The sequence below is a fragment of the Apis cerana genome, linkage group LG10 (assembly GCF_029169275.1).
Source record: "Apis cerana isolate GH-2021 linkage group LG10, AcerK_1.0, whole genome shotgun sequence".
In the NCBI taxonomy this organism is placed as follows: Eukaryota; Metazoa; Arthropoda; class Insecta; order Hymenoptera; family Apidae; genus Apis; species Apis cerana.
In genome coordinates, this window is record NC_083861.1 from 9,741,097 (window position 1) to 9,764,475 (window position 23,379).

Below are 23,379 nucleotides of genomic sequence, written 5' to 3' on the forward strand. Positions count from 1 at the left end.
GAAATTCCTCCTCCTTTCGCCCTTCTCCCCCTTCTCCTCCCCATTTCGGAGGAAGAGAAAGAAACGGCGAAATCACGACGGGCAATCGTGACGAGCGACGATTTTGCTCGGAAATCGGAGCCGATGTAAATCGCTAATGGATCCCCTCGGTTCTCCGGTTTTCTCCAAATAAATACCGCGGCGCAGACTCGCAAAAGCGTCTCTCTCGCGAGCGTAGAATGCAGATGGAAGGCTGGTTTCTTCGGAACGGAACGCCAAACAAGGTGATCGCTCGTTGGAGGGCAGGGAGAAGAAACGGACCGCATTAAAAATCCACGAATCCTGGAATCCTTTCCGCGAGGCAAGAAGCATCGCTGCCACTGCATTCGGCCGAAATTTGAATCGTGTCTCGAAACTTGGCGGAGAATCGAAATTCGGATCCTCTACGACGGGGACGAGTCGAGTGGAAAAGAGCGGTGCACGAAGCGTCGTGTACGATCGGTTGTGGCGATCTCGTTAATTTGCAGAGGCAATAAAAAAGAGGTAGACGGTTGGAGGAGCGTGTGCGAGGAACCCGCCCACCACCTCCATCCAGAGGAGGGGAGGGCGGACAAAGGATGATATTCGATTAAAAGGGACGACAAGGAGAGAGGGAATAAATGGTTTTCGGTATCGGTGGTGTTGTTTGTCTTTGGTATTTGGGGCGAGGGGTGGGCGAAAAGGGCGCGACAGCGTTGTCGATCGTGGACGATGATGGAAGTCGTCGTCGCGGCACGGCAGTCATTCGGCGGCATTGTGCACGGCACGTGCCGTGACGAGAGAAAACGAGGCTGGCCGTCGGTCGCCAGTAGTCGGGCCTAGTCACCGAGAAAGCGGCCTCGGTCACAATGCACGATTCCTATCCTGCCAGATATATGGACGGAATTAATTGATACCGCGTGCCTCGGCATCGAGCAAGGGTTGCGTAAGCACCGTGGAAAAAGCGATCTCTCTTCCTTTCGCCTCTTTCCTCCTCGTCTTCTCCCGTCGCAAAAAGCTTTTAAACGCGTCGTCCGCCTTGTTCCTCACGCTTCGATGAATCCTGATCGACGATCGTATCGGCCGAACACGTACGCATCGTTTGCTCTCGAGGGCCTCGTGCCCTCGTTATCCTTTCCTCCTCCTCTCTTCCTCTCTTTCTTCTTCATAAAAAGCGACAGGTGCATTTTAATGAGTAATTATTCCGTCTCGCGTAGCGTCGACGAACGAAACGAAAGGCAGCAAGACGTGGAAAAGAAGCGAGCCCTTTTGAGGCGGGCGAGGCGGAGGCGGAGGCTGCGACGATGGACGGAGAGCCAGAAGGACCGTTGCAGGGCAAAGTTATTATAAAAATAATCAAAGTTTGGCGAGGCAAGGCGAAGAGTGGAGCCGCGGAGAAAGATTCGACTCGTCTCGTTTACGCGGAGGGCGACGGGTCTCATTACGTTTGACGATTATGCGTTAATTTGCACCTAGCGATACTTCAAACGATTTTTATTCATTGCGCGTCCACGATGAGTTTCGCTCTCTTCTAACTGGAAGTCGTCTGTCGTTTCTGGTAGCTGGCCCGCCTAGGACTCGGGCCCCGCCGAGATTCTTGGAGTTTTATATTTTTCCACGCTCCTTTCCGCTCTCACGGAATCGGGGAGGGATCCGCTCGTCAAAGGACTCTTCTGGATATGATAATCCCGGTGCCAAGCTGAATGCGTAATGAAGTTTTCTCCGGGCGACGAGAAGTGGACTCGGCTCCTGATTACCTTTGCCTTTACGTGCTCGCTCGCTTTCGCTGCAAATTTTTCACCGAATTTCGCCAATCCCCCGCCCTCCCTCGCACGCCTCGAGGAAAACTCCTCCTCCCCTACGATCGACTCGAGGCGAAGCCTAACAGATTGGAAACCGCATTCGGTTAGAGCTTCCACTCGTTCGTATTCGCGTTAACGCGTTTCCCGGCCTGCTATTAACTAATGCCGACCACCCCTGGCTTGGAAGGACGCGGTGCCATACGCGCACCGGCGAATCACCGAGCCGGCCAGCCATCCACTCGGCCAGGGCGCAGGGTGCAGGAGGATCTAGCGCGCGGAGCGTAGGACATGCCTGCTACGACGGGACAGTTTAAGCCCTGATATATCGCTCGCCGACACTCCCAACTTCTGTCGCCGTTTCTGTACCGCTTTTTTGCCACGGCTGACCATATGTCCACGGAAACCGAGATCCCCATCCACTGTATCTGCGCCTGTGCCACGCGTCCTCTCTCTCTCTCTCTCCATCGCTTTCCTCCTCCCCCAAATTCGATTCGCCGTCAATTTGGCAAATTCGTCGTCGATTTTACGGGCAAGAAGAAGTAAGTTACTCGTTGTTTTTCCTCCTCTTCTTCTCCTTTCGAGTCGGAAAACGCGGATTAACGCGGACGATAAATGTCTCGGAACGCGTATTCGATCGTGACGCGAAGGAGAGACGCGAGTTAAGCGAGTTTAGATAAAACCGTGCTCGTCCAACAGGCGTCCAACCCCACTTTGCAACGTAACAAATGATGCCACATGTTCGAATCTTCCTCTCTTTCGACCTTTCTCTCTCTCTCTCTCTCTCTGTCGCTTTTCCTCTTCGGCCGAGCGAGCCGCGGGGCATGGAGAGCGTTGGTTCGGCTCGGTATTCGTGGGAGGGGAGGGGATTCTACGCTCGTGTAATTTGTACGGTTAAACGCACGTGCAAAAACGGACCGGGAGAAAGAGAAGGAGAGGAAGGGGGGAGGGGACAATTTACGCGGGACTAAACTGCCGCGCTGGGAGCATTTAACCAGAAGCACGAATCGAATCGATCCTGCTTAGATCCCGTTAATGGAACCTTATGCCTGTGGTGAAAAGTTGCGGACAAATGGCGCCTAGCTGCAAGTGTAATGCCCGGACGAGTCGAGTGCGTTGCGGCGGCTCTCCTCTCCTCTCGAGTTGTTCAAGAGAAAGGAAAAAAGGAAGGGAAAGAAAAGAAACGGCGAGGAGGGAGAAAGAAAGAAAGAAAGAAAATTCCTTCGAAAAAGAGACCGTAACCGATGCCGATGGATGAGAGGATGCCATTGAAGAGCGAGAGAACAAACGCGCGTACGCGACAACCCGTGAACCCCTCTCTCTCCCCTTCCTCTTCCTCGTCTTTTCAACACGATTGTCCGACGACCACGGTCGGGCCGAGTGCCACCGGCACGCTGCAGGTAAAGTGGCCGTCATCGCGCCTCGCTTAAAAAGCCTAACCGATTGCCGCCTCTTTATCAACCACTTTACCCAACCTTTGAAAAACTGTCTGGGCGTCGGTCGCCCCTCTCTCTCTTCCCTCTTCAACCTGTGCCGCGCTCATTGTGCGATTAATTCTGACATATGTCCGCGGACACAGAGGACGGCGAGATCCTATTCTCCTCGGGCTAACGAGCGTTCGAAACTCGCTTAGGAAAAGCGATGGAGAAGCGGGACGGTGGACACGGTTCCACGTTCCGTCGAGAAGGTTTTCGACGGAGGGAAACGGTTGTTTCGAATCGCGTCTCGCTCTCTCGACGTTCGACATTCGTCTTGTGTTTAACACGGTCGGCTCGTTAATACGTTCGCCTACCTGGCGGATATCTGCTGCCACGGACGAACATCGGTTTTTCAACTTGTTCATCCGTTACGTCGGTTATTGTTGCGCGTGTGTGGCCCTTCCACGAAAATCAATCGGTAGACGGATGTCGGTAATCTTTTTTGCAAGCCAGGCAGACCGAACGATAATTCGACGATTATGAAAATATATCGACTCGGCGTCTCTTGCAACGTAATTTTCTTGATAGTAATAAAACGATTTTTTCTCCTCCTTTCTCTCTTTCTTCCTTCTCGGATAGATACTCTTACGTGTCGTTGCGATCGCGTCCCCTCCTCCTCCTCCTCCTTCCTTCCTCTTCGGTTCCTCTTGCCCCCATCTGCAACAAAAGAGAAGAAAGATGAGGAAGATTAAGAGAAGAGGGTGAAAAGGTGTCTGGCCTAGATTCCACGCGTTCCATTTTATCGAGTGAAAAGCTCTCTTTTCGACGACGGAACACATGACAATCGTTCTGAATAACTTATTGCCAGGAATCGCGGAACCACGGCATGATGCAATCGGTCGGTATAAACGGGAAACAAATAATTCCATTATGCTTTATCGGGCTAATGAAAAAGGGAACGATAAAACCGCAATACCGTGTAAAACCGAGGAGGATGAAACGGATGGTAGGGGGAGGAGACGGAGAGCGAGAGTTTCTAGGATAAAGAAACTCGACATGTCGTGCTCCGTGCTCCTCTTTCCCCCTGTCATTAATACCAGGCGACTGTTACATATGGATGAGAAAGCTGGGTTAGGGCAGGACATCGATGCCACGGAACGAGACGAAAGCGAAACGGGATGTAGGGAAGCGAAACTCATCGACTAAAAGCATCCACCAAAGACCGAGAAGTCGTTCCTTCGCTCTTCTCTTCGTCGTCGTCGTCGTCTCGAATCTTCTTCGCCCTCTTACACCGCGAAGAATAACGCACAGGAACGATCCTCCTCGAAACGGAGAGACAGAGAGAGAGAGAGAGAGAGAGACTTCGATAAGGTCTGCTCGGGGGATAAAACGAGCACCCTCGACGTTTACCTACGATTTAAATTGTCTGCCGGGCGACCCCCCCGATTTCACGGAATCCTTGCGTTACACCGGATTCCTTTTTCCTTGAGGGGGTTCGTGTGTACTTGGCTTTTTCCGCGCACCTCTTCCTTTCTTTCCCTTTTTTTCTTTTCCTCTTGCTTTTCATCGCCGATGACTCGACGAAAAGTCGAGGCGCGCGCGCGTCGAATCGCGTCGACTCGATGCTGGAACGAGGTCAAGTTATTTTCAGCTTCGAGGCACAACACTGGTGCTGGTACCGCCTCTTTTCATAATGAATGGAGGCCTCCTCCTCCTCCTCCTGCTCCTCCTGCTCCTCCCCCCTTCGGCCTTCCTTTCCGCGAATTCGCAAAAGGCTTGAAACGAGCGAGCGCGTACGCGTTGGAGAGAATTTATCCCCGGAGTCAGGGTCGTGACTCCTTTTCCGAGCCGATCCGTTTCGGTCCGCGATCCGGGACGATAAATCTGTACTCTACTCTCCCCCCTCCTCCCCGTATATCTTCCAAGGGGTCGAGGGAGAGGAGAGTGAACGCAATATAGGTAATGTTCCGGCCGGCTACTTAACAAATTGCTACAAATTGCGGAGAGCGTTTAGCCGTCGGATACGTTCGAATCTCTGCTCTCCTACATCCCCGTCACCTCTTGCGGTCGCTTCAAGGGTCGCTTCCACGCTCTCTCTCTCTCCCTTCCTCCCTCTCTCTTTCCGTATTTCGTCGACGAACGATACGGTGGTGACCACATGGCGCTCCCATATGTCCGCACCATCGCCCCGATGCCCGACTATCGACTATTTAGGCAGGAGCTAGGACTCGAAGACAAAGAAACGCAGCCTTTTCCATAGCTTTTCTTCCTCCTTTCGCCCGATCCACGCGTTTTATTCGAACAATGGACACTGTTTACCGATCAAATCGATTAACTTTACCGCGGCTGACTCACCGCGGGAATTATTCTTCGAATAATTCGATTCGAGAGAGAAGAGGGAGAGAGAGGCGTCTTCCTTTGGACGCGAAAGATTTGAAAGATTCGCGACGACGATGGGCTCGAACGTTGCGGACGAATCATTAATCACGAACGGCGTGGAGAACGAGGCGCCTTCTATCTAACGGCGCTTTAAAAGCGATACCCTCGAGCCAATCAGCGATCGCGTGCCGGGTTAATTTCACGGGTATTTAACGCGGTTTCGCTTGACAATGATTCAATCAAGCCGGATTTATTTGGCCGAGGATTCGCCGGGTCGTGTCGGCCACGAGGCGATCATTATTATTAGGTCCTCTCGTGCGGAGACGCCTCTCTAAGCCTTTGCCCGACATAAACGCTCCCGTTGTTACGGGCGAATAGAGAACTCGGGACAGTTCGGTACGTGGACTCTGCTCTTTTAAACGAGCACGGCTCGCGACAGGAAATAAAGGATGGAAGCGGTGGGGCGGCGCGATTAGAACGGATGCGTCGGGCTCGGCCGGCGTAAATATCGGTGAACATGGTGTTCCCCGTCCCAGCAGGGGGACGGGATCGAGCAATTCGACGCCCCGTGCGAAATGTTGTCAGCCAATTTTCTTGGCCAGTGCCTCTGAATGCCGCAGATTTCCATCTAGGTCCGTCCTCGGTGGCGCCGGTGTATACCGTACCCGGGTAAATACATCCCTTTTCCATCCCCCTCGAAACGGACCAACGTCGTGGTAGTCGTCGTTGTCATCGTCGTCGTCGTCGTCGTCGTCGTCTCTCTCCTCCTCTCCTCTCTCACCTCTGCCCCCTCCCCCTCTTCCTCCTCTTCCTCTATCGTCCACCTCGATCCACACCCCCGTAGCCGCATGAACCACAACTGTGATTATAATTCGTGGTCCCTGCTGACAGAACCAACCGCCATCGTCAACCCCGTTTCTCCTCCGCCTGCTTCATCCCCATCTCTATGGTTGCCTACGCTTAGTGGACGGGGATCGTGGACGCTGTGTAAAGGATTATGCACGCGGATTTAACTGATGAATCACATTGTCGTCTTGATTCTCGCTGGCGTTAATTTTCCCTACCGCTCTCCCTCTCCCTCTCCCTTTCTCTCTCTCTCTCCCGATTTCCCGAGAACTACCGCCCGTGCGAACAGTAATCGTTCTTTTTCCTCCTTAAATGATTTCTCGAAAACCCGTTCTCGAGTCGTTAAAACGTTACCACGAGCGCAAGAGTAAGATATCGAGTTACAGTCACTGCTCCATCTTACGTGTTTTATAATTATATAGAGAACACGTGCAGAGAAGGGGAAAGAAAGAATGTAACGAGGAAAATTCATTACGGATAGAAGGATGATAAATCGGTACACGACAAATTATCGGCTGCAATTAATCGTTACGTATAAATATATATTCTTATTTGGAAAACTTGTCCCGCTTAATGCGCGGTAATGAGTATTGCAGAGATTACGGGAACGGAATTCATCCGGCCGATAATTTATTACCCGTTGCTTCTTTAGGATAGGCGCGGCGGTGGAAGGAACGAACGGGGCAACCCCTCTGCCTTTGTTCGGTCTCCTCGCCGAGCAAACAATTTCCATTCGTTTGGAAAGGTTTCTAATCCGCCAACATCGGGTCCGGCATCGGCAGAATTAACCGCTTCCCATTTCACCACCGCGATCCGGGCTTATTAATTTTGCCAATAACGCCGAGACGAGAGAGGGTGGCCTCCTTCGCACAGATGGCGTATCACGAGTCAATATACTTTTCCGCAACGCAAACCGCCCTCGAAACACGTGACGGCCTTCGAATTTTCGCTGCGCTAATCATTCCTTTGACCTATGCTTCCCGCATATGGTTCCGCGGCTAGTCACGCTCTTTCTCCTCCTATATATATACACATACACACACACATATGTGTATATACATATATATATATGGAACGAGACAACAACTGCTCCATCTCCTCCTCCTCAATCCGTCTCGAGCTATTATCGGAATTAAACACCGGTCGAACAGGGAGTTACGAGGTCGAGTTGAATATTACATCTCTCGTATATATTTTCGCGAACGGATATCGCGAACGACGGCCAGCAAGAATCGTGCTTCAATTTTCGCGAGTAAGAAAATAAGGAAGGGGGGAAGGGAGGGAGGGGGGAGGAGGAGGAGGGAGAAACACGGCGGCGAATGACGACGACGACGACGACGCGGAGGACGAAGAAGAAGAAGAAGAAGAGGAAGAAGAAGAAGAAAAAGAGTTGGAAGAAAGGAGAGGGGAGAGAACCGATGGTTCTGCCAGAGTCAGGACACGATCTCGGAGCATGGACCAACGGAGAGAGAGGAGAATAAAGTAAGCCGTGTGCACGTGTGTGTACGCGTAGGAGAAAGAGAGAGTACGTAGAGGGAAGCGAAACGAGGCGGACATAAGGGAGACGAGGAGAAGGATCGAAGGAGAGAGAAAATCGGGACGAAGGTGCGCGAGAAGCGAGGAGAGGAGGGAAGGAGGGAAGGAGAGAGACGTGGGCCAGGGAGAAAGACGAGGAGAGAGAAAGGAGAGGACAACCCCCTCTTCTTCGCGGGTTGACTCGAACGCCGGCGATATCTCGACCAATCAAATCACGCCGCGGGCTCCGCCTTTTATCATTATTTTACTTGTTTTCCCTTTACTTCACCCTCATTGGATGACATTCTCTGGGCCATTTCGCGGTGCAAAAAAGTTACCCGCGCCCAACCGTCGACTCCATGATTCCTCCTTCGGTACCCTTCTGGTACCCACCTTGGTACACGGACCACCTCCACGGCCAGATTCCTCGCCGAGCCGAGAGATGGGCAGACTCCGCCGTTTCCACGCTTTTCCACGAATTTCGAATTCTTTCCTCCTCTTCTCTCTCTATCTATCTCTTATCTTGCGTCAGTTCGCGAAAACGCGGATTGATTTCCGACGACGACGACGATTCGCGTTGTCTTTTAATTTCAAACCGATCGATAAACGATCGGTCGATGGATAGGTGGTTTTTCACGCGTTTTTCGCTCGTAGCAAAAAAGGTTACGTTACGTGTTGTCGATCCTTGGAGAGCACGAGACAGGATAGTGAAACTTTTGCGGGCATTGCGGGATTTTATTTTATTCCGTTTTATTTTATTCCCTTTTTTTCTCTCTCTTTTTTCCTCTCCCCCTCATCGCGATACGGGAAATCGTGGGAACGGACACGATCGGTCGCAAACGCAAGAGAGTTTTCCATGTCGAAAACGTGCTCGATTCATCGACTTGGTGATCCAAACGAGAGCGAATCAACGATGAAAGCGTCCGGCTGGTGATAGCAGTAGCAGTAGTAGTAGCAGCAGCAGCAATAGCGGGCCGCAGATAAATTCGTATCGATTCGTCTAGCGCATCGAGGCCGTGATTGACGAGCTACTCTCGTCAAGGATTATGCGGTTCGTTGGTTGGAACGAACGGCTTTGGGGCATGGGTGCGTAGACAAATATATAGGTATAGCCCGTACCCTACGCTTCCAATGGACACTTCCCAAACCACGAAACCCCGAAAACCGCCGAGGGCCGCGCGCCCGCAAAATTATCGTCCTCCGAAATGAGAAGAGACGTATCGCAATTGCTGCGATCGATCGTGTAACACTTCGACGCTTCGGAGATGAAACGTCCCGACGCGAGGCGAATTAACAAGATCTCTCTTCTCGACGATCGACGCCAAGTCCAAACTGGTGCTCCAGATCTCGCTGCTGCCCTTCTTTCGTGGATTGACGCATACGCACGACTTTGGGGACTCGCGAAACAGGCAATGTTATTTCCACTCCTCGTATACGAGTCTCGTTAGATGCACGGTTCGGGGATCGGCCTGACGAGTTCCTCCTCCTCCTCCTCCTCCTCCCCCTCGAGGAACCCGTAATTCACCGAGAATAAATTCTCCAAGGGGGAAGAAAAAGAAAAAAAAGGGAAAGACACTCGGTCGCACCTACGTGTGTTTGATCCGGCATCGCGGTGCACCTCCTCATTGTATGTATATCGGACCGGTGTAAAACTATGCTGTGGAAGGAAGGAGGGGAAGGAGGAAGGAGAAGTCACGTGGAGATACTCGAGGGAGCGGAAGATCGGTCGAAGGGAACGAGGTTAGGAAGGGCGGTAATAGCGAGCGGTCTGTAAAGCCGGAGGAAGATTGGTAGGACACGGAAGAGGCGCGCTTTGAGCTTTCTGGTTTTTGCCGGGATGGGGGAGGGAGGAGGGAGGAGAGAAGGCGATCGAGGAGTAAATTTGAAATTTGCTCGGCGGCCGACTTGTCGATATGGGAGTGGGAGGGGGGAGAGGCGTAAAGCGTAGGAACCGGATAACGATTTGTTCGAAAAGCAATATAACGGGCTATCACCCGAGCTCGAGGAGGATGAGACGAAGGAAAGCGAGAAGGACGAGGAGGATGGGAGGGGTGGGAGGGTCGTGTGGGGTCGTGCCCTTTTCCTGAAATTTGCATGAGGTATTAAAGCGCGGTGGCTGCGTTCACCAGTCGAGTTCCTGTTTGCCGACACCGAATGCCGAGGATCAAAGGACCTCTGCCAGCCTCGCGCCTCTCTCTCCCTCTCTCTCCCTCTCCCTGCCCGCTCCCCCCTGCCGAAAACGAGATCGTGGCCAGACCGAATGGAGAGCGACGAGGAGAGAAATCAATCCTACGACATCCAACTTTGGATATTCTCTGGTTCCAGGGAGAGTTCCTTTGTACGTTAAATCGTAGGACAAGCCGTGATTCCCGTCGGGATCGTTTCTTCCCCGAGAGAGGGAGAGAGAGAGGTTGCGCGAGAATTCGCGGCAGACGGTCGAGACGGAGCGATAACGATCGCGCGATCCGTCTGGAACGAGGAAGGAAGGAAGGAAGGAAGGAAGGAAGGAAGGAAGGAGCAGCGTAACGCAGCGGCGGTATCCCTCGCCGATTATCATAATTGCGAGTTAATTAGGAAATTTATGCGTTGGCCGCCGGAGCCACTCGATAGCGTAGCGATCGCGCGCCAATTTCACGCGCAATAAAGCCGTGGGAGGAATCGTGGCGAGTTATCCGACGATGCTTGCAATTCACCCTTGCAATTGTTCGCTTTTCATTCGTCACCTCGCGAATCATCCGCCCCCCTCCTCGTCGTTCTGGAAACGAACGAGACGAAAGGCCAAAGGACGACCCGTTGGCCGACCGACGACGTATCCCGAGAATGTTAACGCGCGTAATCATATTCTTGCTCGCATCGTGGCCCGTAAAAACGTTAGCTGGCAGTGATGTATGCCGTCGGGGGCACGCATCGCATAAGTAAGGAGGGCCTTGGGCCCATTCATCAGCTAACGGAGGAAGGGGATAGGCCTCTCCATCGCCTCCCCCCATCCCTCCACTCCTCTCAACCGGTGTTTCGCCATCGGGGGACGGACACGCTTTCGGTGGATCGCTGCGTATCCCGTATCCCGTCGGGATTAAATCCGCGGGATCGTGTCTTCTTCTCCTTCGAGATGCTAGCATCTCGACCCGCCTCGTTCCAAATGCCTCGCCTCGTTATCCGTTACTTCCATCTTCCTTCGTCTTTGTCTCCGATCCGGTAAAAAAACGGGAGAGGGGAGGCCTGCTCCGAATCGAGGCGGCCTCCTCGAGAAAAGGGAAGAAGAGAAGAGAGAGGGACGAGTAGTTTCCGCGGACAAGTAGAAATCGGTGGCGCGCGTTCTGGAAGGAAGGAAGGAAGGAAGGAACGGTGCTATCGACGGGTGCCAAACCGCATTTCAGGCGAGCTATCCATACCGGGAGGCGAAGCGTTCGGGTATCCCCCCGTAAGGATATCATTCCGCTTGGACGAGGACGGGTTGGCAGGTCGACGATGGTCGACGGCCACCGGGATCGAGCGAAAGCGGGGGGAGAGGAGGAGGAGGGGGAATGCAAAAAGGTCGTGGCCCGGACCCGGGCGTTTGCCGCGTTTTACAAATTATTCAATTAGCCCCGCGAATTAAGGTATGCATATTCATCGCTCTCCGATAGCCGCGTACCCGTGCTATATACCGCGGTCCGCGGCTACATTCACCGCGCATAAACAATTGGGGCTCGCACACGCGCGTTAGACGCTCTAACGAACTCGCAGCTGCATCCGAAATGCATCCGTTTTGCAACGATGCGGACAGGGGCGGGAGGGGCCCGGCTTTTCCTCCGTGTCGCGGTTGCGCTGCCCAACCGGATACGCACGCCGAACGCTCCTCTCCCCCTCCGCTTATATCCAGCTTTCGATCCACGTTTTTCGCTCTTTTTCTCCCGAATCCGTGCCCATAAAAATCCACCTTTCGATTCCTGACTCCTCTCTCGACCGAACACCTGGGGCTGCCTCCCGAACTTGCGCGCGATCGGATCGAGGAAGAAGAAGAAGAGGAGAAGGAGAAGAAGAAGAAGAAGAAGCCGATGTTTCTTTTCGAAGGATCGACTTCGAAGGGGGATACGGCGCGCGCGTAAAATGCTAAAAGGTATGGCGAATGGTAATCGCGGATTAGGCGAAGGGGGATTATTATTTCTTCCGGCGGGGCACCGGAACAGGGAAATAAAACATGGCGAGCGGTTAGGTGAAATAGGCGCGGGGGAAGAGTTACGAGGTCGGGGAGGGGGCGCTCCTCGGGAGAGTTCGCGTTTAAAACAACGCGGAGAAATGCACATTTTAATCGTATCGCTAATAGCCCGACGTTTATAAGCCTCGGTGTGTCTCATGAATACGCATGGTACGCTGGCGGTGACAACGGTACAAAATTAATGCACACACGCCAGGATATACTCTGCGAGGAGAAGGAGGAGAGAGAGAGAGACTTTCTCTTTCTCTCTCCGTCTCTTCTTTCCGGGATCTCGAGTACGCGAATATACCGAGCCGGTATTCCTCCCACCCTTCCTTCCGAATTATGCCGCTCGTGTTATTTTCGAGAAATCTGTATCTGTATGTACGAGCGCGCGGTACGTTGATCGCGATATTACGAGGCAACAACAACTTTTATCTCCGATCGCGTTCCAATATTCGTGTTCTCGAGGCGAACGAGAACGAATGCTCGCGGAAACCGGTGGACAGTTATCGCGTTGTATTATTCAAAAGTCGTCGAAGCGGAATATCGCGGTGCGTTCCTTCGTTCCTTATTCGAGATTATTATTCGTTGAAACGACATCGGCGTTGTTCCGCAAATTAGCGGCTCGGAAACAAATCGTTCCCCGATCGCGGAGCCACGCGGGAACACGCGTCTCGCGTATGTATATTGTATTCATATTCATGCGAATAATTGCAATAATAGCGCAACTCGTGTAATTGATACTCGTGTAAGCGATTATCGAGTTAACGGGAGCCTCTTTTTCTCTCTTTCTTCCTCTTTCTTTTCTCTTTTCTTTCCATTTCCATTTCTTTCTTCTTCTTCTTCTTCTTCTTTCTCGTCTCTCTCTCATTCTCTCTTTCTCGTTCAACGCGTCAACGCTCGTCCCAATTAATCCTACAGGGGAAGGGGGGTTTCGGCACGTTTCGATACAGATTTCGATTGGATCGGATCAACCTTGGCGGGTAACCTTGCCCCCTCGCGACGCCCGGCTTCCTTTTATGAATGTAAATGTATTCCCGATCGGCCGATCAGATAGTTTAATATTAATAACAGAGCGGGGAGGGGGCCTGGAGATTATCGAGGAGGCCTTCCTCGAATTTGTCGGGTGCGTGTCACGACGATATGCATCCCCGATATCGCCAATTACGCGGCGGATTGAGTCATAACGATTTCTGGTTATGTTAAACGGCCGAGTTTCTTGGCCGTTTTCGTCCCTGCGTTTCCCGTTCGCTCGGAGATATATATAAGAGATAGCAGTTTCGAGCAGTGTTTCTAGCCTGCCTTTAATTGGATACTTGTCCCTCTGCCGCCTTCTTTCTCTCGTACGGGAAGTGCGCCATGGTAAGTAAGTGTATCGGCGGAATACCTGGCGCGCCATAGTTCGCGTCTTCAATAACGGCCGTGCTTTCGTGCTTACACGAAACCCCTGAATCGAGTCGAGTGTTTTCTGTCTGCCGTTTCTTTTCCCCTCTCCCCCCTCTCCCCATTAACTTACAGCGCGCGCGGCTTACGTCTTAACTCGATCGCGATTCTCCGATCGCGCCGCTAGATTCACACGGAATCACGCTCGTTCCACGATCGTGGATAAAGCGTAGAAACGCGAGCGTCATGCGGAAAAATTAAACGACGCGACGAAGGAGGGAAGGCTTTGACGTTGCAAGAAAAAGAAAGAGAGATAAAGAAGATTTCCTCGCCGGTAATTTCTTCGCTCTCGATACACATGTGCGTGCATGCATGTATGTATATATATATATACGCGCGAGCATCCGTGCCTCCTCGTATTTCTCGCCGCGCTTTAATATGAGCTTCCCCTCTCTCTGCGTAAGTGGAGACGTTACGTAAAATGGCAAATATCGGAAGGGCTTACGGCCGCATTATACCGCCGGAGAACGACGACGACGGTGGCGGCTTTATTGCGATCGAGAGAGAGAGAGAGAGATAGGCCGGCAGATGTCCATCGTGGTTGTCTACGCGTGGATCTTGCGCGAGAAGCGTAGCTAAAAACGGATCTCGCTCCGCCATTTCGCCCTTACGAAATCGACTCAATCGAATTCTCGCATCCGCTTGTTGCAGATCGTTTCTCGATTCGCGCCAACTCCGCTCCCCTTTATAAGGATCCCCTCGATGGATTCCGAACTGACGGACGGAGAGTTCTCCATCTCGAAGAGAAAAATTTCGCACGAGAGAGGCGATTATTCTCGGGAGAGAGAGAGAGAGAATAAACGACGGAGACGGTCGAAGACGGTTGCAAAACGGCGCGCGTCCGTTCCATGAAAGGCGATTTTCTCGAAGGTGTCTACGATACGGGATACGGGAGGGGAGGAGGGCGTGGAAGAGGGAGCGAAGAAGCGCGATTAGAGCGATTAGAGAGATCACGATGCGCGTGTGGAACGGAACGGTTCCATATATCTAGCCAAGCTTTGCGCAACGTTCCAACGCGCTTGGTCTCGGTCTCAATTAACGCAATTACCCGCTCCCTCGTCTAATTACCTATCAAACGGAATTACTATCGCACGCGCGCGAGCGCGTTTGCCCGCCACCGATCTCTCTCGTCTCTAATGAACGTTATTAATTGCTTTATGATTTTTCGATAAAACTCGCCGCGTAATCAACTTATTATCCCACGGTGCGTCCTCGTTGCTCGTGCTCCCGACCCACGGTTACCTTATTACCAACCATCCCTCCCTCCCTCCCGTTTCCTCTTTTTTCCTTTTCCCTTTTTCTTCTTTTTTCCTTCTTCTCCCGCGAGGAGAACGAAAACTCGAGAACCAGCGGAACAATCGAAGCCGCTTCTTTCCACCGCGACTCGGACTCGAGTCTACTTTCTTGGATCGATCGAGCAACGAAAAGTCGATGCTGAAGAAACTACTTTCCGCGTCCTTTCTATTCTCTTCATCCTCGCCACGGTTGTAAACGCGTGAGTTTATCCGCAAGATCAAACAGAGAGAGAGAGAAAAAGTCGTTAACGATACGTGCCCCTCGCGATAAGTCGGCGCTGCAAAGAAAGCGAGGGAACAACGTCACGATGGCAACGATAGCCACGGGATCGGAGAGAGAGTAGTCATTTAGCGTGGCGAGCAGGTGAGATTGGAAGAGTTGGAGGGAATTTAGAGCGAGACGGAGCGGGGTGACGTTGACCAAATAATAGCCGGGGTGTGTAATCCCCCGTCACGGATCCCCTCTCCACGCTCTTTAGATTCCCTTATCTCTATATACCGGGCCAATTTGATAGATGAAAACGATAGAGCGAAGAGGAGAGTGCGCTCCTAAGTAAAGGAAAGGACGCGGAGGGGCAGGTGCGTGTTGCCGCACCTGACCGCGAACGACGTCCTCGACGAAACGAGCGCGAACGAGCCACCCTTGCCTATCTATCCCTATTGCCTATTAAATTAACCTCGAGAGGGAACTGCCGCGATCGTTCTTTCCCTTCTCTTTCCTCTCTTCTTCTTCTTTCCTTCTTCCCACAGAGATTAAAACGAGGATAGATTAATAAGAACGCTTCCGATCTTTTGCGTCTCTTTTCCCTCGACTCCTTCTCGTTTCGTTATTTCTCGCGAGCGTATCCTGGATCCTTGGATACCCTCCTCCCAAATATGAACCGCGCGAATATAGCGTGGGAAAAAGAGGGAAAGGAGGAAGGAGAGAAAGAGAAAAAAGCGCGCGGAGCACGCGAGCCCCGGAATGGACGGCGGCAGCCGGCGGACGGCGGTTCTCGAGTTCTCGAGAGAGGAAGAAAACTTAGAAAAGTCGTGTCCCAGAGTAAACCCAGAATCGCGGGATAATCCGAGATGATCGGCTAATAGCTTTAGCAAAGAATCGACTGGGGCGACTACTTAAAATTAGCATAAGCCCCCTGACTCTCCGGCTAACGAGCGGAAAGAGACGAGACCCCAAAAGTGCTGCAGACACCAGACGCGCGAAAGGAAAGAAGAGAGAGGGAGGGAAAGAAAGAAGAAAGAGGAAAAGGAAAAGAGAAAGGACGAAAATCCATACCCGGATCTTTCTTTTCCCTCCTCGATTTTCGACTTCGTCGATCGAACTCTCGCCGACACGAACGGACGGAACGATCGTTTTTCTTCCTTTTTTACCTTCAGTCAGCCTTATTATTCCTCGGTAGGGATACGTACGAGAAACGCGAATCGAGGCGGTTATCGTTTGTCACGCGATACGCTCGAAAGCCACGCACCATTCTTCCGCGTATACACACGGATCTATCTATCTATCTATCTATCTATCTATCCGGAGATTTCTTCTCTAATTTAGCCACGCGCATTTTGGATATAGCGATGGTATATTATTGTCAGTTTTAATTGGCCGGCCCGAGTGATTTATCGAATCGGAGAAAAGAAAGCGTTTCGGAGGCGCTCCTTTTCTCTACTCGGATGAAACGAGCGGCGTAGCTGGGTTAAGTACGCATTTCCATGGAAATTTTTATTAATTGCAGATCGGGCGAGAATCTCGCGAACGACAATGGCGGCCGCTCTCGTCCCCCTCCCGTGTGATCAAGATGCGAGTTTAACGAAGCTCGGTGGTCGTCGATAAAAATCTGACGGGAGATTCGAATCGCGCGGCCTCGAACAAGAAGAAGAAGAAGAAGAAGAAGAGGAGGAGGAGGTGGAGGAGGAGGAGGAAGAAACGTCCCTCCCCTTCTCGAGAGAAGAACCCGTTCGCTCGGCTACGACTACGACGACGACGAGCTTTTTTTCCACACACAGAGTTGAGCGACGAAAGTCGTAAAATGTCCAGCACCCACGTACAGACTTGTGTCACGTAGACGCACGGTGGCCCGGCTTTGTACGCTCCTTCGTATATTATCGCGTAAGCGTACAGTCCGTTTCATCGAATCGTTTCGTCGTTGAAACGACGCGATTGAAAGCTGGCGTCCGCGAAGGGATACGTATCTTCTCCTTTGTTCCCTCTTCTCCTTTCCTTTTTCCTTTTTTGACGAGGCGCTAGGGGACGTTTCCACGTTTCCAGCCGTCCGTTTCCACTTGGCGGCTGGTATAGGATTTTAATTGTTTCAAATTAAAACAAGTGTGCTTGTTCGGTGTGCTTAAGATCCGTGAACTAATGGACGGTTTTGGAATCAGTAGCGGCTCGACTTGTCGAGCAATTAAAAAGTAACGAGTGAACTATAAAGCGCGAGCAATAATTCTCGACGATGGGCGCTCGGAAAGCGTGAACGGGAAGGCTTCGCCGGCCAATTAATTGAAAAAAGGGAAAAACGGCGGTTCCCGTTTCTTCCCCTCTTCTTTCTCTTCTTTCCTTCGACAAGCATTTTCTCCTCTCGCTCGATGACAAATCGCCGCCGCGAGATCTTTTCACCAATTTCTTTTTTTCTTTCTCTCCTACCGTCTCTCTCCCTCGATTCCCCCGATTTCACCGACGGACGGATGGATCACTCCTCGAGTGATCCATCGCGAAAGAAAACTGGTAGATCCTGATTAAAAATCGAGATGGACGAAATTCCATGGCGGAATTGTTGGCGGGGACTGTACGATACACACGTAGAAGTCTCGGTTCTACGTGCCTGTCGTCCCCGTTCGTGATGAGTGAGCGCGCGAACGTCCGGCCTCGTCAGCCGTTCTCGAAGGATGCTCGGCTCGGCTCCTCGTCGCTTTGCTCGATCACGGGACGACGACGACGACGACGACGAAAGTCCGGGTCCCGTGGGAACCGGTGGAAAGTCACGCTCGCTTAAAAAGAAGCTCGCCCGCGGCCGATTTTTCGCCGTTCTCACCGCCGAGTCGAGGAGATCAAAGGTTTCGCTCTCGCTCGAAATCGATCCAATTCCCCTCGGTCACGGAGGGGATCGATTATAATTACAATCGCTCGTTGCAACGAGGAAACGGGGATTTAACCGGTTTCGATTAGCCGCCAACGACCGGCTATCGAACGATATTACCGAGATCGATCCACTATCGTCCTCCCCGAGAACGTTGCTCACCGTCTATATTCCTCCTTTGTCTCGTTATTTAAGCAAGCAATATTTTCCTCTTTTTTTCGCCCTCCCTCCTCCTCTCGCGATTAACTGTACACAGCCGTTCCTCCGTTACGATTATTCTTTATTATTATCGAGAAAACGCGACCTCTTCTCCCGCAGCCGAGACAATTAGATTCTCAGGATCAGTTACGTGGATATTCCATTACTACTACTCGTTCTCTGTCCTCTGCCTTCTTGCCTCGCTACTCCGATAAGAAGAAGAAGAAGAAGAAGGAGAAGAAGGAGAAGAAGGAGAAGGAGAATCGGTAATTTGTGCGACTCTCGACAAGCGGAGGAGGAGGATTACTGTTGGGAGGAGAAAAAATAATCTGGGGATTCGTACGGCGAGGAACGCGTGCTCGTTGCGCGATTCTTTTTTAATTTTTATTACCGTCCATTGGCCAATACTGCTCGTCTAATTGCGATAGACGATGAACGCGCCGAGGACGAGACGAGAAGAGAAATATTACATTAGGTAACCAGATATCTATCTATCGATACCGAGGATCTTCAGCTTCGAGTAAAACGAAACGATTACCTAATTGAAAATTTCGAAACTCTTCCGAGACTTTTGTTAATTGGCCGACTACCGATGCGATCGCTACGCACGTATATACTATACTCGAGGTACTCGACGAGAAACTTGACTTAATGAGAAGAATGTAGAAACGCGATTGTGCGAGCTTTCCGCGAACGAGACTTTCCAAATCCTGAACACATACACGTATATGTGTATCGATTCTCGGATCGAGATTTTGGACTCTTACGATCCCACGATCACGTTTACACGTTCGATCCCAAGGAATCGAGTGCCGAACAAAACGAGAGTTCCTCTATCGCCAATCCAATCCGATCCTCGCCTCGATCAGAACTTTAGTTATCGTCGTTGTCGAAAATGGAGTCGAAATTTTGCGGGGATTGTTCCCTCGTCCTTGTTATCGCCGTTGACCGAAACGAGGTTGCAGTTTCCATCGTTCCAACGTTGGAAAATATACGCTCGAGGACGCGTATACGGAAAGGTGGTAGCGTAGTTTTCACGTAGCCGGCCCGCACGAGTCCAAAGCGAGGAAGAATAACTTTCCGGTTGATTTATACTTCCGACGGGCGTAACGAGCTTTCGAGCTCGGGCCCCGATCATCGCGGGCCAAACGGATAAACAAAGGATTGAGCCCGTCCTTTTTCCTTTTATCGGCGAAGATAAAACGATTCGGTCCCATTTTCGATCTTCTCCACCGACTTTTCGACCCGATTCTTTCTACGGCCCAAGTTTTTTTCTCCAAAGTCGATCGGGGTCAGCGGGCGGGCAGGAGGGGAGGGGAGGGTAGGATGGGACGGTACGGAGACGACGAAGACGACGAGACACGGGTCGAAATTTATTCGTCGTCGGGTTTTCAGATGGTCGAGGAGATAACGGAGATGAACAGGAAACTCGGCGGCAGACTCGTTGACTATCAATGAAACAGCGCCGAGGAGAGAGACTAAACGACGCGTTCCATTTTTCGCGTTATTTTTATCGTCGACGATGGATCGGGATAACGTAACATTAACACGGGATAGCCACAGTAGGTAGGCAGTAGTAGACAGTGGAGGTAGGAAAGTGGATCGATCGACGATCGATCAAGGGACGGAGGATCGATCGAGGTGGCGATCGCGAAGAAAAAGCGTATCTATCCGATGGAAGGTGGACGAAAACGTGAATGGAAGAGGGGGAGGAGGGCCCTCCCGTTCGAGGGCCCCCGCTCGAGACTCGTCGGTTGTTTCCGTCCGGTTGTCATCCTCGCGGTTGACGTACCTTATTCGAAGAAGAGGTCCCCGTCCATGGACTCTTGGAGCTGAGGCGAGGGTGAAGCGGCAGGGGGACGGGGAGGAGGGGTGGAATACATCCGCGGAATACTTAACAACTTTTGGCGGTTGACAGAAGCCAGCCACTCGGTGGTGGCGATGGTGGCGATCGGTGGTGGGGTACGGGCCCCCCCTCTCTCCCTCTCTCTCTCTCTCGAAAGAGAGAAGACTTTGTGCCCCGAGAGGCGCACAAAGAGAAAAGTGAGAGCGAAAGGAGAGAGAGAGAGAGCGCGGAGAAAGGATGCATCCGTCGTGCGCGTCGCGTTTTTTGCCCGTAACCTCCTCCTGTCTCGCCTTTTATTTGGGCCAGACAGGAATTCGGCTAAATGCATTGATTAAACTGCTGACATGGTTCGGACGGCCCGGTGGCCACCGTGTCTCCGCGGATGAGTTGGATCTTTTTTGCCTCTGCCTCCCTCCCCCTCGGTCGAGCGAGGGAGGGATCGATCAAGGGTGCGCCACCACGAGGGATCGATCCGGGGCCCCACGACTCCTCGTCCCTTTGTCCCATGCCCCCTCCCCCACCCCCTCGGCTCCCGATCGCGATTCCAATCCTTATTTCACGTTCGACGACGTGTCCGACGACGAGCGGCTATCTCACCGCCGGTCCGGGTTGTTCGCCGCGGATTTAACAACGAGCCGCGCGGACCGGACCTCGTCTCACATACTCCCTTTCTTTCTGCGGGGAAAGAAAACCGGACACGCGGCCGGGTGGTGCAAGGATGTAACCGGCTACAAGCTCTAGCGAGTTGGTTGACGATGGATATTAGCGGTCGGAGGAATATCGGAGCCCTTCCGACCTTCACGACCCGCCTCCGAGGTGTTGGTCGTATAGAGAAAACGCGTCGAGATTTCGTTGTTCCGCCTCGATTCGGTTCGAAGGGAATCGGATTACAGGCGAGAATATTTTCGTGCGTTCACGTTCTCGCCTCGCGTCTCCTATTAATCGAAGGAGGGAAAAGGAAGGGATCGGGGGCAAATTACCGAGGTAGGTAGTAGGTCTTGTAAACATAGGAAACGGAAGAGAAACCAAGTGTGACTTTGGCGCTCTCGGCGTTAATTAAACGACTCGACGGTCGACGAGGGTGGGCATCGTCCGAGCGGAACGAATATTCCTCGATCGAGTCCTTCGCGAGTCTTTCCCTTCCCTTCGATTGATTCACGCCGCTCGAAAGCGACGTATGGAAGCGCTTGTTCGAACGCGTCGCTCCTCCTTGGCTGGAGTAAATCTCGATCTTCGACCCGTGATAACGCCGCCGCGTATCCCCACCCACCACCACGTGGACGAGGGCGATTATCGTGTCGCGGGGAGGGAGGGAAAGGGAAGTTCGTTTAAAAGGAAGGGTTCACGCGTGGAGGATAACGCAGATGCAGAGGCTGGTCGAAGGCTCGAAGGGAAGGATAACACCGTCTTTTCGCAGGTTGTTCGGTAGGCGAGGCACGAGGCGAGTTTGGCATGCATCGCTCGCTCCTTGGAGCAGCCAACAGCCATCTATGGAATTACCCCGATGATTAATGGTACGGCTGGCTCGAGGCACCCTTCGAGACGTTCTTCTTCCCCCTGGCCGCGTCCGCCCTTGGCCACCGCCTCCGCCACAGGCCCTTCTCTCTCTCTCTCTCTCTCCACCGAGGGGCCGAGTCGGGGCCCATCGGCTCGAACTCGGTTCGGGCCACGGCCGTGTAAAAAAGCCCTGGCTACGTTAAACCCGTCTCCTACCTCTTCTCCGTCCTCCTCCTTGCCTCCTCCGTCGCCCGTCGCTCGTCGTCATCGTCCCCCGTTTTTCTCCGATGCCCCCTTCCCCACTCCCCATTCGATGCCTATCGTTTCCAACGTCTGCCTTCCTTCCCGGCCCCAGGGAGGATTAAGCACGATCCAACGAAACGGAAACGAGCGCTGGATTCCACGCGTTGCGCCGCTCTTTCGAACCTTTGTATAACTTTATTTTTCCCGGTCGGACAGTCGTCGTACTCCGCGACCTAAGAAATCCTATCTACCTATTCAGGGGGAGAAAGGGAGATATCGTATCGTTTCCTCGAACAGGATCGCTATCGCGCGGAAAGGAATCGATGAAATCTCTCTCTCTCTCTGTGCGCGTGATCCTCCTGCTCGAGGGAAGAGGAGGGAAGCGTAGGAGAAAAGAGCGAGAGGAGAAAGAGAGGCGTATATCTGGAGGAGCCCAGCGGCTGTTTTGGATGGACGAGTCGAGGGAGGGAGGGAAGGAAGGAAGGAGAGCGAGATGCGGGACGATTTTGGGATCGCATGTCGGCGAACAGTAAGACCTCCCGAACAACCCCGACGGGGGCATCTTCTCTGGGAAGATAGCGGTGATTCCGGGGAAATGTGCAATATCTTCCGTGATCGGGTATTATTACCCCTCGTGATTACGGGTTTTGATCTAGGCTAGAAGCGTCTATAACCTTCTCTCTCCCCTCCCTGTTTCTCCTATTCCTTCTCGCGATATTTGCAACGGTACCGAACTGCTTATCGCCGTCCTCGGATGCGGCTCGTGACGACGGCACGGCAAGGAAGTAGCCGTGGGAAGTAACCAGCCATCTCCTCGCCCCCTTACGTTCCTCCTGACGATGGTCGTCTCGTCAAATCTCGCCAAATCTCCGCTCTCTGAGCGTATCGGTTCTCGGTCTCGAAACTCGAAAGGTGCTTGCGCTCGGGAGAGAGAGGAATTTCGACGGAATTTCGACGGAATTTTTGGCAGAAAACGGGATGAGAGTGTGGTCGCGAGAGAGGAAGAGAGGGACCCGTTGGCGCCAACGAGCGGGTGGCACGCGAGGGCTCGCATGCGAGTTGGTGATCGCGTTAGGTACGTTAGATAAGGGTGGCGAAACGGATCGAGAGGAAAAGGCGAGGTGAGAAGGTGGACGGAGTGGAAGGAAGGTGGGCAGAGAGAGGCGCAGCCGGCCAGCCGAGAGGAGGCAGCCCGCATTGCGGAACGACGCGCAACAGCTGCACCTGACACGTCATTTGTAAGGAACTCGTATCAGCACCGGCGATACCTAATTATTATTCGACGTGCGCGTGTGCGTGCATGCACGCTTTATCCTTCGCGCAGAGCCGAGTCTTTGCGCGCCTCTTGTCTCGTCCCGTCCCGTCTCGACTCGTCCCGTCCCGTCCCGTCCCGTCTCGCCGACCATTCGTCTTGGCACTCGGCGACGTAGATCGCGGATTCGCGAGCCTTCACCGCCTCGCTCTCCCAAACATGGGCCCAAACAGCCTTCCAAACAGGATTTATTCGGTTTCTAAGTCGGCGCGCACGCGACGTGGTTTATTCACGAATCCCATCCACGGGAATTCTCCTCTATCCAGCGTTATCTAATCATCCTGCCGATCCCCCCGCCGCCGTTCGGGGAGGGAAAGTCCTGCCCGTCTCGTAATGTATTCCC

At 52.6% G+C, this 23,379-nt stretch overlaps 1 long non-coding RNA gene across 1 annotated transcript in view; it reads right to left on the reverse strand.

Moving 5' to 3' along the window:
• The window catches only part of LOC133666767 (uncharacterized), a 113,613-nt gene that overhangs the window by 25,916 nt on the left and 64,318 nt on the right, over positions 1–23,379 (reverse strand). The window contains exon 2 of the long non-coding RNA XR_009831370.1: positions 1–3,931. This exon is cut by the window's left edge and continues 25,916 nt beyond it. This is a non-coding gene — a long non-coding RNA (uncharacterized LOC133666767). The remainder of the gene's footprint in view (positions 3,932–23,379) is intronic.